Source organism: Pelophylax lessonae, assembly GCF_965119305.1.
Source record: "Pelophylax lessonae genome assembly, chromosome: 10".
Taxonomy (NCBI): domain Eukaryota; kingdom Metazoa; phylum Chordata; class Amphibia; order Anura; family Ranidae; genus Pelophylax; species Pelophylax lessonae.
Genome location: NC_138777.1, coordinates 21,214,213 through 21,230,334, shown reverse-complemented (window position 1 = coordinate 21,230,334; position 16,122 = coordinate 21,214,213). Strand labels below are relative to the sequence as shown.

General features: G+C 49.7%; 1 protein-coding gene across 3 annotated transcripts in view; it reads left to right on the top strand.

The window, feature by feature from the left end:
* Positions 1 to 10,612: 10,612 nt before the first annotated feature.
* NAP1L4 (nucleosome assembly protein 1 like 4) overlaps positions 10,613 to 16,122 on the top strand; it is a 60,001-nt gene continuing 54,491 nt past the window's right edge. For all 3 annotated transcript variants that reach the window (XM_082269759.1, XM_082269758.1, XM_082269760.1), the window contains exon 1: positions 10,613 to 10,706. The gene's annotated coding sequence lies outside the window, so the exon portion shown is untranslated. The remainder of the gene's footprint in view (positions 10,707 to 16,122) is intronic.

The window sequence follows — 16,122 nt, the reverse complement described above, 5'->3', positions numbered from 1 at the left end:
CCCCCCGCCCCCCGCTAGCAGCACGGACTGAAGGAGCTGCCACTGCAGCTGCCTTCACACTGGGGATCTGTCTGAACACACCGGGCAGGACACCGGCTGACACCCCCCAGAGCGTGGCACCCGGGGCGGCCCGCCCCCCCGCCCCCCCCATTGGTACGCCACTGCCAGGGGATATACCCCCACTTCCTGCTATAGGCAGGAGTAAGGACCTAGTTCATTGCTGAGATCTCTGGTCCTAGCATTTTTGTCACTTGTAAACAGATTTTTTTCATCTTTTATTAGTATTCAGGGATACTCTACAGGCAATCTAACTAAGGAACAAAATGAAGCCCTTAAACTACTAAGCAAAAATAAAGATCTTTTCTCTGTCGCTCATTGACAGACGTAGTCCTCGGTGATTCAACACCCTCGGGTTATGCTGCCCTCCACAGGAGTAGGACTAGACAGGAAAGAAAATACTCTGGCCACACCCTAGGGGCAGTCCCCGAGGGTATATCCTCTCTCTCTCTGCTACAGCAAATCAGTTTTTTTCTGTCTAGTCAGGAGTAAGGACCTAGATACCTTGCTGGGATCTTCGGTCCTGGCAGGATTTTTTTCTTAGAAAGATTTTTTAGACAGCTTTTTTCTCCAGTGTTCCTGTGAGATCTTCAAGCAAGAAAGCTGAACTGGGCGACGGGCGGGATGTTGAGATCCAGTGGTCACCCCAGTTCAGCCTGCGAGCGCGTGCAGGCCATAGCTCCGCGCTGGGTCGGCCGCGACATAGTCCCACTGGACGGGGACTGACCCTGCGAGTTAAACGTCTCGCTGAAACGCCAAAGACCATGAGTCACGGTGTCCGTATTGGTTGACAGCCCTCCCGCCCCGGTGGAGAGGGGTACTGTCAGGAGTTGGCGCCCGCCTGGTTCCGGTATGGTGAGTAGTATGTTCCCCCTTTCCCCCTGACGGGTCTTGTGGTGAACGCGGGCCCCTCTCTGTATGGTAAGGATGGGTTCCCCTCTATCCTATAACATGGCACAGATTCTCCTATTGAGTGTGATTTTTGTGTACAAAAAGCCAGGAGGCTTGGTTTGGGAGCTGACAATCTAATTGCAAGTATGTTTAAATGATTGTAATCAGTGGCAGTACTAGAATCTTACTGTGATAGATATGGTATCCTACCTGTCAGAAGCCACAGGACATGTATACTGCTTTCCAGGTCATTCCTCCAGCAAAAGCATGCCTCCCGACGGCCACGCGGTCCGCCAGGGTCCGGTACCGCCGGCCACGCTGATCACCATGTAGAGAGAGGTTTATTGATGCCGAGATACTCTGCAGTCACGCCGCTATCCTGTAAAAGGCCGCCGCCATTGTTTGGTAGATCGCACGAGGCCGCCATTTTGGCGTAGCCTCGTGTCTCCAGCATGGGGGCGGCCATGTTTGAGGTGACTCAAACACCTCGTGGAGCTAGGGGAGGCGCCGGAAGGCGTACTGAGGGGCGGAGCCGCCTCCTTTCTTCCCGGGCAGCCAGCCAAGAGACTTCCTGTCTGTACTAGACAGTGCTGAGACAAGTTGCAGTAAACTCTGAGCATCAAGTGGTGAGCCTAGGGGTCTATCTCTCTCTCTCTCGCTCGATAGGGGTCCCTAAGCAGGTAACATTGAGGGGCTTTGTGGCGCTGGGGGTCTGAAAAAAAAAAAAAGAAAAAGTTTATTTCTTTTTGGATTGATTGTTTTCCGGGTAGTAACTGGAATTATCATGGACCCTGCCACACAGGTAACCCCACCTGTTTCCCTCGAGGGGGCTGCGGGACCCGCCGGTGCACAGAGTATAGATGCATTTACAGCAGTTTTGGAGTCTTTGGTGGCTCGGGTGGAGACGGCCTGTCAGGAACGGGGGTCAAGAAAGCGACCCCCGCCTACCCCTATATCATCTGACACTTCAGACTCAGATTCTGAGATGGTCATTGCAGCTGCAGGTCCCTCTGCAAGGGCTGTTGTCTCAGGTAAAGTTCCTTCAGACAGTGAGGAGGACGTTCATACTTCCGCCATAATTCGGGAAGAAGCATTGGTGGACGCACTAGTTGTGGCGGTTCGGGAAACCTTAAGACTTGAGGTTTTACCGGCAGAGGCAACTGAAACAGAGATTCCCTTTGGTACTAACAAGCCCATCAAAACGGTGAAGGTTTTTCCTGTACCCAAGTGTTTTGGTAATAAAATTAAAGAAGAATGGGAGCATTCTAAACGTACCTTTACTATTTCCAAGCGTATTGCTAGACGCTATCCGTTTGAGGAATCCCTCATTAAGAAATGGACGGTACCACCAGTGGTGGATCCACCTATTTCCAGACTGAATAAAGCCACGGTTATTCCGGTGGAGGACGCTTCTTCCTTTAAGGATCCGGTGGATCGGAAAGTAGAAACGGAGTCCCGCACTATCTTTTCCCTGATAGGGTCAGCCTTTAGACCAGTAATTGTCATTGGTCTAGTTTCCCAGACACTAACGGAATGGGCGAGATTGGTGCGCCAGGACCTGAAGGGGAAAGATATCCCCCAGGGAACATCTGAATTGATGGAACAGATCATACAAGGACTACAGTTCGTCTGTGACGCAGCCTTGGATGCTACCCCCCTATTAGGGCATGCATCTATGTCAGCGGTAATCCTCAGACGTGTGCTGTGGTTAAAATGCTGGTCAGCAGACCTAGGTTCCAAAGAGACCTTGACGAATCTCCCCTTTCAGGGGAATCGCCTATTTGGGGCCACCCTAGATGAGATCATTAAGGATGCCACTGGGGGCAAGAGCACTTTCTTGCCACAGGCTGCTAAAGCTAAAGGACCTCGTAACAAGCGGGGACCTTTCTTTACCGCCCATAAAGGGTTTGTGCGCCCGACTGCTGCAAGCGGGAAGGGCAAGGCTCCTCCAGGAGGGTTCAAGAAGGGCTGGTCGGACAAACAAAAGACCGACTCAGCCAAACCTGAAGCAAAGGATTACACAGCCTGAAGGTGCGCCCCCACCCGGCTTGAGGGTGGGGGGACGTTTTCACCGGTATTCAGGGCATTAGATCGAGCATCGACCACTGCTACCGGTGCGATTCTTCCCTTCCAACATTTAAGTACTACAGGGAGCGGTAGTTACCGTTCCCTGAACAGATCTTTTTCTTTACCTTTTCCAAAGATTAGTCTCAGTTCCCCACAAGAATCGGATCCGGTTGAACAGACAGACCAAGAAGCCTCTAGCCGGGTGACTTCGGTCCCTGAGATTCAACCAGGAGAGATCACCGTTCTTGATAGGAATCAGGTGTCTGATAAATGTGTGGGAACGATCAGACTTTGTCGGATGGTCGGGACCAGATAGCTCTAGGGCCGCCTGGTTCAGATCCAGTCAGCGCCAGTGGTCCTAGAAATTCTAGGCTAGCCTCGTCAAGTCGATCTATCCGACTTGGACATGCGAGACGCGGACGTTCCTTGGGAACTTCGTCTCAGGGAGTGTCTGCGGTCTCAAGGACCAATCTTCCATCGTGCTTTACAGTCGCTGGTTTTAATGGCCTGGCCATTGAGACCCAGGTACTGAAGGACAGAGGGTTGTCAGCTTCAGTTATTCCTACCCTTATTAAAGCAAGGAAAGCGACTTCCAGCAAGGTCTATTATCGCACATGGAAGACTTATATCGCGTGGTGCGAATCTTTATGGATTCCTCCACGTACCTATTCGGTGACCCGAATATTGGCCTTTCTGCAAAAAGGGGTTGAGCAGAAACTAGCCTTGAGCACCATCAAGGGTCAAGTTGCAGCATTAGCAATCTTCTTTCAGAAGCCTTTAGCTACTAAGTCCTTGGTGCGGAATTTCATCCAGGGGGTGCGGCACCTGGCTCCACCAGTCCGCGCGCCCTTACCGCCCTGGGATCTTAATTTGGTTTTGTCGGTTCTACAGAAACCTCCCTTTGAAAACATCAGGGAGATTCCCTTGCTTACTTTATCCCAGAAGGTAGCCTTCTTGGTGGCTATCACGTCTGCACGCAGGGTGTCAGAACTGGCTGCATTATCATGCCAGTCCCCATACTTAGTGATTCATAGGGATAAGGTAGTGCTTCATCCTAAGCCATCCTTTCTTCCAAAGGTGGTTTCAGATTTTCATCTGAATGAAGATATTGTACTACCTTCCTTGTGTCCTCAGCCCAATCATCATCGGGAACATGTGTTGCATTCCTTGGATGTGGTTCGGGCAATCAGGGTATACCTGAAGGCGACGGAATCGTTCCGTAAGACGGATTCACTTTTTGTGATCCCGGATGGCCCCAGAAAGGGGTTGCCTGCATCTGCCGCGACTATCTCCAAATGGATCAGACAGACGGTGGTACAGGCTTATTCTATTAAGGGTTGGAATCCTCCGTTCCCTGTTAGGGCGCACTCCACTCGAGCGCTCAGTACTTGCTGGGCCTTCCGCCATCAGGCGTCAGTAGTCCAGGTATGTAAGGCGGCCACCTGGTCGTCGGTACATACCTTTACAAAATTTTATAAGATTGATTTGATGGCATCGGCGGATGCCTCATTTGGCCGCAAGGTTTTGCAGGCCGCAATTTGAGGAGACCGGTGGTCTACCTCGAGGGTTTTTTCTGTTGAAAAATTTCTGTTGAGTCTCATCACTGAGGATGAGCATTGTAAACTTCTAGTTGGCACCGGTTGGGCCTTCTAGATTGGATTTGATTTCCATTTTCCCACCCCTCATTTGTGGTACTGCTTTGGGACGTCCCGAGGGTGTTGAATCACCGAGGACTACGTCTGTCAATGAGCAACAGAGAAAAACGGATTTTTGTAAAATCTTACCGTAAAATCCTTTTCTCTTAGCTCATTGACAGACGTAGTACCCGCCCCTCTGTTTTTGAGTTGGGTTGGGTTAAATTCTCTAAACACTGCTTTGTGACATAACTGATTTGCTGTAGCAGAGAGAGAGAGGATATACCCTCGGGGACTGCCCCTAGGGTGTGGCCAGAGTATTTTCTTTCCTGTCTAGTCCTACTCCTGTGGAGGGCAGCATAACCCGAGGGTGTTGAATCACCGAGGACTACGTCTGTCAATGAGCTAAGAGAAAAGGATTTTACGGTAAGATTTTACAAAAATCCGTTTTTAATTAAACCATCAGATAAAGGGAAAAACGTAGTGATGGATAAGGACCATTATATAAACTAAGGATCAACTGATTATCGGCAAGGCCGATATGCAATTTTGCCCTGGAACTGGTTGATATTACCGATATTTCAAATATTGCTCATGCAAGGGTAAAATTATGTCACATAGCATAATTCCGTTTACAAATGTTAGTGAATAAACATATACACTTGAAATGCCACTCACATATGTACAAAAGATATAAGCAATTCAACATTAGCATATCTGATTGGTATCTCTCACCCACTTGCCATAAATGATACCCGGGTGCTACCACTCCGTTCGGCATCCACTAAATATCACTCTGTTTCTCACCCGCTCCAATTCCCAACCACCCGATACCGCTCCGTCTCTCACCCACTTGCTGTGACACCCGGGTGATACCGCTCTGTCCGGCATACGATCTCGGAGGCCACGTGGTCACGCCCCGGGGCGTGACATCATTTTACCCTTACATGAGCATCACCACCTAATGGTTGGAGGAGGAGAAGACTAGTCTCAGACCCTGACATAGGATGTACAAAATACCGGCCCATATCGGCAGATACCGATACATTGTAACCAATATATCGTTATCGGCCCTGAAAAAACATATCGGTCTATCCCTAATATAAACATGTGTTTAAATATACTGAAGAATGGGGACTGGTATAGATTGATCCCAGAAACTATGGTGGAGAAATCTAGGACTCAATTTAAGCATATAGTGACAGAAGCCTATCATCAAGCCGTAACGTAACTATGTAATTTTCTAGACAACATGTTCAGATTCGTCAGATTATTCAAAAACACTGGCACTTATTAAAAAAATTACACAATTTTTTATATTTATTTTTAATATTTTATATAAAAGACTACCCAGAAATTACATACAGATGAGCTTAATCGATAAAAGACAAATTAACCAGAAGCCATTTTGAGAATGCGTCTATTTTGAACATAGAGCCTGAGATTTGTGGCACTTGGAAATGTGGAGCATGAAACTTCTGCCAATGGGCGTTTGAGAATCAGACGTTATACTTGCCCAATGGCAAATTACACACTATAGGACATCATGTTAATTGCCAAACTACCGGCATTGTATATATTATGTTCTGCGAATGTGGAGTATTTTACGTAGGAAAAACCAAATGAAATTTGTGGCGTAAATTCGGTCTTCTTCCAACGACCCTTGGCCACACTCTCCCATGGTTTGAAGACATATAATCCAATTGTAGAGACATAACACCCTTAATGGTGTCTCCTACAATAAAGCATATAAAATGAATAAACGTGCTATCCAATAAGTGTCCTCCAAGGGTTGGTAACAAGTCTAGATCTCACCTGTGATCGCCTGTCTTGGTTGGCATCCAGCCGGTTGCCTCCGCAAACAGTCGCCATTTATCCCCCACGAACGCCCACGTCACCCGGCAACCACCGGTATGTGACGTAAGGCATCGGGTGCGCCCCATTACCATGCCTGCATAGCGGGGTGTGATCGCAATGTAATGTCTCTCATCTGGCCATCTGAGGGCAGACGAAAGGGCAAGCCACCACGATCAAGAAAATTGCCCATCCAACCAATAGGCTAGATATGGGGAGCATATGCCCACCCACCAGTGGTACGAACTCTGACCTGGGTCCAGTGTGAACGTGATGATCATCAAAGACATGAGGCATTGAAACATCAATATTTCATCTCAGTACATAGATTTCAATAGTCCTATATACAGAACATAGCTATGGGGAAATTAAACATATTCAGTATGTATATGCCCCAAACTGCGAGACACCATGATGTTTCCCCAAAACTAGACATGGTTGGGTTGTTTTTACCTCTCATATACAGTATATACAAAATGGTCTACCTGGAATCAGATTATGGAGTAAGAGAAAGAAAAAAAAATGACTGAATTAGAAATAAATATTTACAAAAATGGTTTAAAGCGAATTGGTTCATTTAGACCCGGTGATTGTGTTGCTTCTAAAAAAGATAGATTTATCTCGTTTCACGTTGTAAAATTTTTTTGTCAAAATCACTGTAACGGAACCTCCACCCACACTGTATTTGTGGACTTCCGTCAGTATACGGCTTCCTCCCAGTCCTGAACATAGATATCAAATCCTAGCCGTCTGGGCAGAATACACATTCCACCTCAATACACAAACAATAGGACAAGGCTGCCAATGACAGTCTGTCCGTCTCCTACATTGAAGTACATGGAATACACATCTACGTATTGCTATTATTATTTAGGAGTCACTTCATGGCGACAGGCTATAGGTCTCACAGTGTAAAGTGGGATTAAATCTTCATATTTCTTGAGAGATATTGCTGACAATTATTACTGTCCCACTTGAAGCAATCCAAACCATTAAGTCTTTCACTCCCAGTGACGGTGAGTACCATCATAATCACCCCCTCTTGAGTCTGGCATTGTACGTTCAGTGTTCCATTTATGGTGCAAAACAACATGTCTGCCAATGGGTATGTGTAATTGGTTACTGGTGATATAGTAAATATGATCTTTATAGTAAAAACACCTTTATAAGGATATGGCCCAGAAGGCGCTCATGCATCTATAAAGAAAGATGTATATATTAACCACTTGCTGACCGCCGCACGACTATCTACGTCGGCGGTCAGCCCCTCACAGGCAAAGTGACGTAGGTCTACGTCGCTTGCTTGTGAGGGTCTAGGGAGCGAGCGCGCGCCCCCGGAGGCGCGCTCCCGCGTAGTCACGGACCCCCCCGCGCGTGTGACCGGCGGACCCGATGTCCGCCGGTCACTCTGCGATCGGCGGGGGAGAGGGAGAAAGTCAGGCGGCTTGTGTAAACAAGCTGCCTGTCATTCTCCCCTGTGTATGATTGATGATCATACGGTTCTACTATGTAGAACCGTTGATCACTGTTCATACAGCTGAAGCCACAGCCAATCACAGTAGAAAGCACGCCCCTAGGGACACACATAGCCCCTCCCTTTCAAAAAAAGTTAACCCCTTCACTGCCAGTGTATTTTTACAGTAACAGTGCATATGTATAGCACTGATTACTGTAGTAATGTCACTGGTAACCCAAAAAGTGTCAAAAATGTCAGTCAAGGGTCCAATCTGTCCGCCGCAATGTCGCAGTCCAGCAAAAAAAAAAAATTGCAGATCGCCGCCATTACGCGTTAAAAAAAAACAACAAAAATGACAAAAATCTTTCCCTTTGTTAGTAAACGCGATAACTTTTGCGCAAACCAATCAAAATACACTTATTGTGATTTTTTTTTACCAAACATAGGTAGCAGAAAACAAATTGGCCAAAAATTTAAAAAAATTTTGATTTTTACATTTTTTTTTGGGGGGGGGGGGGGGGAAATTTCATATAAAAAAATGTGAAAAATATTGTTATTTTTTCAAAATTTACGCTATTTTTTTATTAATATCGCAAAAAGTAAAAATCCCACAGGTGATCAAATACCACCAAAAGAAAGCTCTGTTTGTGGGGAAAAAAAAAGGATGTAAATTTTGTTTGGGTACGGCGTTGCATGACAGCGCAATTGTCAGTTAAATTCGCACAGTGCCGAATCGCAAAAAGTGGCCTGGACGTAAGACAGCAAAATCCATCTGTGGTAAAGTGGTTAAAGTGGATGTGATGGCATCTACGGATGCTTCTTTTGGCCGCAAGGTTTTGCAGGCTGCTGTTTAGAGGGCCTGATCCTCTTTTGAGGGTCTATTGTTTTTTTCAGGTGGGCTCCGGTTGTTTTGGTTGAGCTCCTGTTGCCTGGTTAAAGCGGTAGTATCCCGCTTTTTACACTTTTACCTACAGGTAAGCCTATAATAAGGCTTACCTGTAGGTACAAATAATATCTCCTAAACCGGCATGGTTTAGGAGATATTTACAGTGCATGCAGCCGCTCGCGCGAGCGGCGCATGCGCTCTGAAGGTCCGGGGGGACCTTCAATTAAGTTGCCGGGAGCTTGCCGGAAAAATCACTCCCGCGCGACGACGAGGGATCATGGCAGCGCCCGCATCGATGTCCGGGGGTCTGTGTCGGGGCTTCGTTTTAAGGTAAGTTACACATAATGGGCTAGTATGCGATGCATACTAGCTCATTATGCCTTTGTCTTGCAGGTTTTTTTTTTTTATTTTTTTTTTTTATAGGGTTTACAACCGCTTTAACTACTATGTAGCCTTGGGAATTTTTTGCTGTTCCCACCCCTCATATTGAACACTGCTTTGGGACGTCCCAATGGTTAAGAAGATCAGGAGCTGTGTCCGTCAATGAACAAAAGAGAAAATGGGATTTTTGACTTACCGTAAAATCCATTTCTCTGATGTTCATTGACTGACACAGCTCCCACCCCTCTGTGGAGTTCTTATTCTTCTGACACTGATTGTAACAAAACGGAGTCACTATAGCAGAGAGAGGGAGTGTATCCCCTGGGACTGCCCAGAATTTTTTTCTGCCTAGTGCCCTACTCCTGGAGGGGGCAGCATAACCCAATGGTTAAGAAGATCAGAAGCTGTGTCCGTCAATGAACATCAGAGAAATGGATTTTACGGTAAGTCAAAAATCCCATTTTTTTCTTTTTTTACACAGGGGGAACTCTGATGTAAGGGGGAACTCTGATGGGGAATCTGATGTAAGGGGGAACTCTGATGGGGAATCTGATGTAAGGGGGAACTCTGATGGGGAATCTGATGTAAGGGGGAACTCTGATGGGGAATCTGATGTAAGGGGGAACTCTGATGGGGAATCTGATGTAAGGGGGAACTCTGATGTAAGGGGGAACTCTGATGTAAGGGGGAACTCTGATGGGGAATCTGATGTAAGGGGGAACTCTGATGGGGAATCTGATGTAAGGGGGAACTCTGATGTAAGGGGGAACTCTGATGTAAGGGGGACTCTGATGGGGAATCTGATGTAAGGGGGTACTCTGAATGTGCATCTATCATATTGGTCTCTGTGTAGCCAACTCTTAATGTTACCAAAACTTGTATTTTCCCTGATTGTTTCTGTTTTGTACTTTTATTACTTGAACGTTTTAAATAATCACCTTTAAAAAAAACCCATAAAGGTGGGAGGAGTTCTGGTGTAAGGGGCGGGGCAGGGGGGAAAAGTACAACTCATTTATTTACGAATTGTTTCGTTTTTTTTTCTTTTTACCCGCAAGTGTGTGTAGAATATACGATGTGCCCCCTTATAGTGACGGGGGTGGAGAGTCCGGTGTGGATGATATCAGTGTAGATGACAGCAGTGATGTTACACAGTGCAGTGCAAGGACGGTGTGTGATCGGCCGGTGTCACTGATGATCGGTTCGCTGTGCGGTGATCAGTTCACTGATGATCGGTGTACGGTGATGATCGGTGTCGGTATCACGCTCACGCTGCAGAGCACGCCGGAGCCTCTATCCCCCCACGTGACGCGTCCAGTGACAGAGAACAGCTGTGTCCGGAAGAGTGACGGCCTCTCCGCCAATGAACGCCCTTCTGCGCGCTTGCGTCACCACGTGTCCAGCCAATGGAAGAAGGCGGTGCGGTGAAGCGCTGCGGGAAGAGCCTGTGGAGTCGGAGCGGTGTGGAGGACTGAGTCGGCGGGTGAGTGTCCGGGCCGGGGGAGGGGAGAGCTCCGGGAGGGTGTGAGGGGCTCCGGTTGAGGCCGGTGTGTGTGAGAGGGAGGGCCGGGCCTGTCCCCGGATGTGAGGAGTGTTGTCACCCCTTCTTCTCCTTATCCCAGCCTGGGCCCGGAGCGGGGACACCGGCCTACAGCATGGGATGTGGTGTCACCTCCTCTCTTTATACCGGGACACACAATAATTACACCGCTTCTGTGGCTGATTATTGAGGTAATTACACTCACTGAGTGCCTTCTGAGTCTGTGTAATAAATGTGTCCTGGATTAGAGGGGTGAGGTGACATCCCTAGGTGTCCCCTCCCCCTCCCAGAATATAATACAGAATATATAATGGGGTGTTGGTGACCCCTCTATGGAGCACACCGGGTCCAGGCCCCGGTTGGGGGTCATTGGCCTCATGTCCTCTATTGTTGTCTATGAGGAGTTCTGGGATGGAAGTCATGCAGATCTTTCCCAGGAACATTTTCTGATCCAACAACTCTACCTCATTGGTTCCTCCTATAACCGGGGTGCTGCCTCTTTAAGGAAAGTCACATGGCAGAGCAGCCGCCTTCACATTTCTCTGGGGGGGGGGGGGCACACACCGACCTACGACACCCCAATGACAACATTGGTATCCATTTATAGCAACAATCGCCTACTCTATAATATACAGATAAAGGGAGGAGCCCTAGGAGCTTACACTCTAATAGAGGCCATAGACTGCAGTGCAAACTATAGCTGAATGTCATCCCATCCACCCACCTCATCCCATCCCATGTGCTTATCCCATACATCCATCTAATCCCACCCACCCACCTCATCCCATCCATCCATACATTCCTTCTATCCACCCACCTCATTCCATGTGCCCATCCCATCCATCTCATCCATCCATCCCATCCATCTATTCCATGTGCCCATCCCATCCATCTCATTCATACATCCATTACATCCCATGCGCACATTCTATCCGTACATCCCATCCAACCATCTATCAAACCCACTATCCATAGATCCCTTAGACTGACCCCCGTACATGGGGGGAATCCAGTACACTGACCCCGTACATGGGGGGGATCCAGGACACTGACCCCCCCGTGCATGGGGGGGGATCCAGGACACTGACCCCCCCCCCCCCCCGTGCATGGGGGGAATCCAGTACACTGACCCCGTACATGGGGGGAATCCAGTACGATGACCCCGTACATGGGGGGAATCCAGTACGATGACCCCCGTACATGGGGGGGAATCCAGTACGATGACCCCCGTACATGGGGGGAATCCAGTACGATGACCCCCGTACATGGGGGGAATCCAGTACGATGACCCCCGTACATGGGGGGAATCCAGTACGATGACCCCCGTACATGGGGGAAAACCAGTACGATGACCCCCGTACATGGGGGGAATCCAGTACGATGACCCCCGTACATGGGGGGAATCTAGTACGATGACCCCCGTACATGGGGGGAATCCAGTACGATGACCCCCGTACATGGGGGGAATCCAGTACGATGACCCCCGTACATGGGGGGAATCCAGTACGATGACCCCCGTACATGGGGGGGAATCCAGTACGATGACCCCCGTACATGGGGGGGAATCCAGTACGATGACCCCCGTACATGGGGGGGAATCCAGTACGATGACCCCCGTACATGGGGGGGAATCCAGTACGATGACCCCCGTACATGGGGGGGAATCCAGTACGATGACCCCCGTACATGGGGGGGAATCCAGTACGATGACCCCCGTACATGGGGGGGAATCCAGTACGATGACCCCCGTACATGGGGGGATCCCTTACGCTGACCCCCGTACATGGAGGGACCCAGTACGCTGACCCCCGTACATGGGGGGATCACTTACACTGACCCCCGTACATGGGGGATCCCTTACATGGGGGATCTCTTACACTGACCCCCGTACATGGGGGGGGGGGGGGGGGATCCCTTACACTGACCCCCGTACATGGGTGGATCCAGTACACTGACCCCCGTACATGGGGGGGGGGGATCCAGTACACTGACCCCCGTACATGGGGGGGGGGATCCAGTACACTGACCCCCGTACATGGGGGGGGGGATCCAGTACACTGACCCCCGTACATGGGGGGGGGGATCCAGTACACTGACCCCCGTACATGGGGGGGGGGGGGGGGATCCAGTACACTGACCCCCGTACATGGGGGGGGATCCAGTACACTGACCCCCTTTATATGGGGGGGGGGGTTTCAGTACGCTGACCCTCTTTACATGGGGGGGGGGAATCCAGTACGCTGACCCCCTTTACATGGGGGGGGGGGTCCAGTACGCTTTTAAATCCTTTGGGACTCTTCCCGTCAGTGTGCTTCAGATTTGTCTCTTTCGTTCATTGACGGACACAGCTCTTCATGACCATAGGGTTATTCTGCCCCCTACAGGAATAGGACACTAGGCAGGGAAAAGCTTGAGCACGCCTATGTGGCAGTCCAAGGGGGGAAACTCCCACTTCCTACTATAGGTATTCAGTTTTTTTCTGCCTAGTCAGGAGTAAGGACCTAATTCCTTGCTGGGATCTCCTGTCCTGGCAATTTTTTCTTTTTACATTGAATTATTTCTTTCTTTTATTATTTTGTTCCTGTGAGAATCTATCAACTGCCTGACTGGGCAACAAACTGGATAATCTAGAGATCCTTGCCCCCCCCCCCCCCCAGTCCGGCCAGAGAGCACGTGCAGACCACAGCTCCGTGCTAGGTCGGCCGCAACATGGCCCCACTGGACGGGGGCTGGCCTACAAGGTAAACGTCTCACGAGGGCGCATACGAACCGACTTCGGCCTGAGTCTTAGCATTTCCTCCTGGCCGACAGCACCCACATTACAATGGAGCGGTGTCCACCCTGATCCTAGTGTGGTAAGTAGCTGTCCCCCCCCCCCCCCCCACACACACACACACACACACACACACACACACACACACACACACACACACACCCCTTGCGGGTTTTGGGGCGGAAGTGGGCCCCTCCCTGGGATGGTTGGACCCCTGGGTTCCCCTCCTTCCCAATCGCATCTCCCCTCCCCTCAGCTCGGTGGACTATTGCAGCCTGTGTCCCCCCATCTGCTCACCCACCCTCCCCCCTACAGATCGGCGGCCATGTTTGTGTAGCCTCAGGCTGACATTTTCCTATAGTTTCCCATTGAAAATAATAGACGCCATGTTTCTGGGGTTCAGATGGGCAGGTGATTCAGTGGTGGGAAGTCCTCGGCCTCTAGTTCTAATAACCAGACATGCCTTTTATTGATCTCTACGCCGTGTGCTGAAGCTTAAGCCCCGTACACACGTACCGATCGTCGGCCGAACGATCGGCCGTCTTTTGTCCAGGGCTGTCGTGTCCGCTGAAAAGTGCAAAAGACTGCACACAAATTTTGTCGGCCAACAGCAGCCGACTGCAGAAGTGATGTCATGTGATGGTTAACTTTCCGTGTGTTTTTTTTTCTTTTCTGAGCATGCCCAGTCTTGCAAATCTGCTGATTGTTGGCTGAATTCTGTACTGACTGACGAACAATCGGCCGTTCTGGTGTTGGCCTACAAAAATTTTAATACCTACACGACAGATTCTTTTCGGCCGAAAGTGTGCTGTCGGAAGCATCATACTAACAAGCCTACGATCGGCCGATCGGTCGTCGTCGAATATTTACGGTCGACGATCGGTACGTCTGTACGGGGCTTTACTGTGAGCTGACCGGTGGTGGTGAGTGCCTGGGCCTCCCTCTCGCTACTATACAGCGGTAGTGCTGCGCCGGGCCTTGTGGTGCGGACAGTGCGGTGGGATGTCCCTTACAGTGCGTTTTCACTTGTGGTGCAGATTCCCCCCTCTCCATTCATGGAGTCACTGAAACATGTTTCACCACCTGATCCACACTCAGAGGCTGCCGGGCCCTCCTGGGCTGCACTGACGGCGCTCCTGGAGTCCTTGGTGTCCAAAGTGGATTTGGTCCTGGGCAAACGGGCTGTCAAAAATCATCCCCGCCTTCACCTGCTTCCTCCTTGTTTCTTCAGATCCAGGGTCTGAATCGGCCGCCGTGGATGCCAGTTACCCTTCGGGGTCTGCCGCGTGCTCAGACAGTGAGGGTGATTTCTCTGTTCCTCTAGCCACATATGAAAAGGTGCTAGTGGATCCACTGACGTATCAGTGCGGGAAACCTTGCATATGGAAGATGCTATTAATGCAGCAGGTGGGGGTCCCCAGAAACGCATCTTTGCAATCCCTAAGCATTTTGCAATGCCGTACCCTTATGAGGAGTTCCTCCCTAAGAAATAGACGGTACCTCCTGTAGTGGCCTCCCTGAATAAAGCCACTAATACCGGTTGAAGAGTCCCCGGTCTTTTCTGATCCAGCTGATAGATCAGAGGCCTTGACCTGCCATAAGCTCACTGTGGCTGGGTCGGCACTTCGGCCGGTGTTTAACATCACCCTGGTGTCACAAGCCATTACTGAATGGGCAAAAGTTTTTACACCGGGGCCTGGAGGAGAAATGGCTCCCTCCTGAGTTTGTGGAGCTTGGTCTAAGGTCTACAGTTCGTCTGACACCTCTTTGGATGCAGCTCCCTTGCATTCTAGACTCTCTGTGGTGTTCCTGCAGCTAAAGTGCCTGGTCCGCGGACCAGGCTTCTAAGAAGGCCTTGTCCGATCTTCCATTCGTGGGTGAGCACCTGTTTGGAGCTTCCTTGTATGACATCATCAAAGCCCTCACGGGGAGGAAAGAGCAATCTTCCTCAGGCTTCCAAGGGTATGGAGTTTGGTCGCAGACGGGGACCCTCTTTTTCTGCACACAAGCTGCATTTTTGTTCCTCAGGATCTCAGGACAGGGGATGTAAACCCTTCAGGGCCTCCAATGGGGGTTCCAAGAAGTCTTGGTCGGGCAAACCAAGATCCGCATGAAGGGGCGCCCTCACCCGTATCAGGTATGGGGGGCCGATCTCAATTTTTTTTCAGACCCGTGGACCTTCCCTAATTCAGTACAAGTGGGTCCATGAAGTCATTCGATCCGGCTACAAGATCGAGTTTCGATCATACCCGCCAGCAAAGTTCTTTCCTTCTAATCTACACTTATCCCCAGATCGCTTACAGCAGTGGTCCTCAGCCCTGGCCTACAGGGCCCACTAACAGGCCAGGTTTGCAAGATAACTGAAATACATCCCAGGCGATATCATTTTCTGCTCAGTGATTGCAGTACTCTAGTCTGCATCTCCCCAAGGTAATACTTAAAATCTGGCCTGTTAGTGGGCCCTGAGGACCGGAGTTGAGGACCACTGGCTTGCAGGATCTCTATGGGGCAGTGCAAGACTTGTTGTCTCAAGAAGTGATTGTCCTGGTTCTTATGTCGGAATGCTTTCAGGGTTTCTATTTAAAC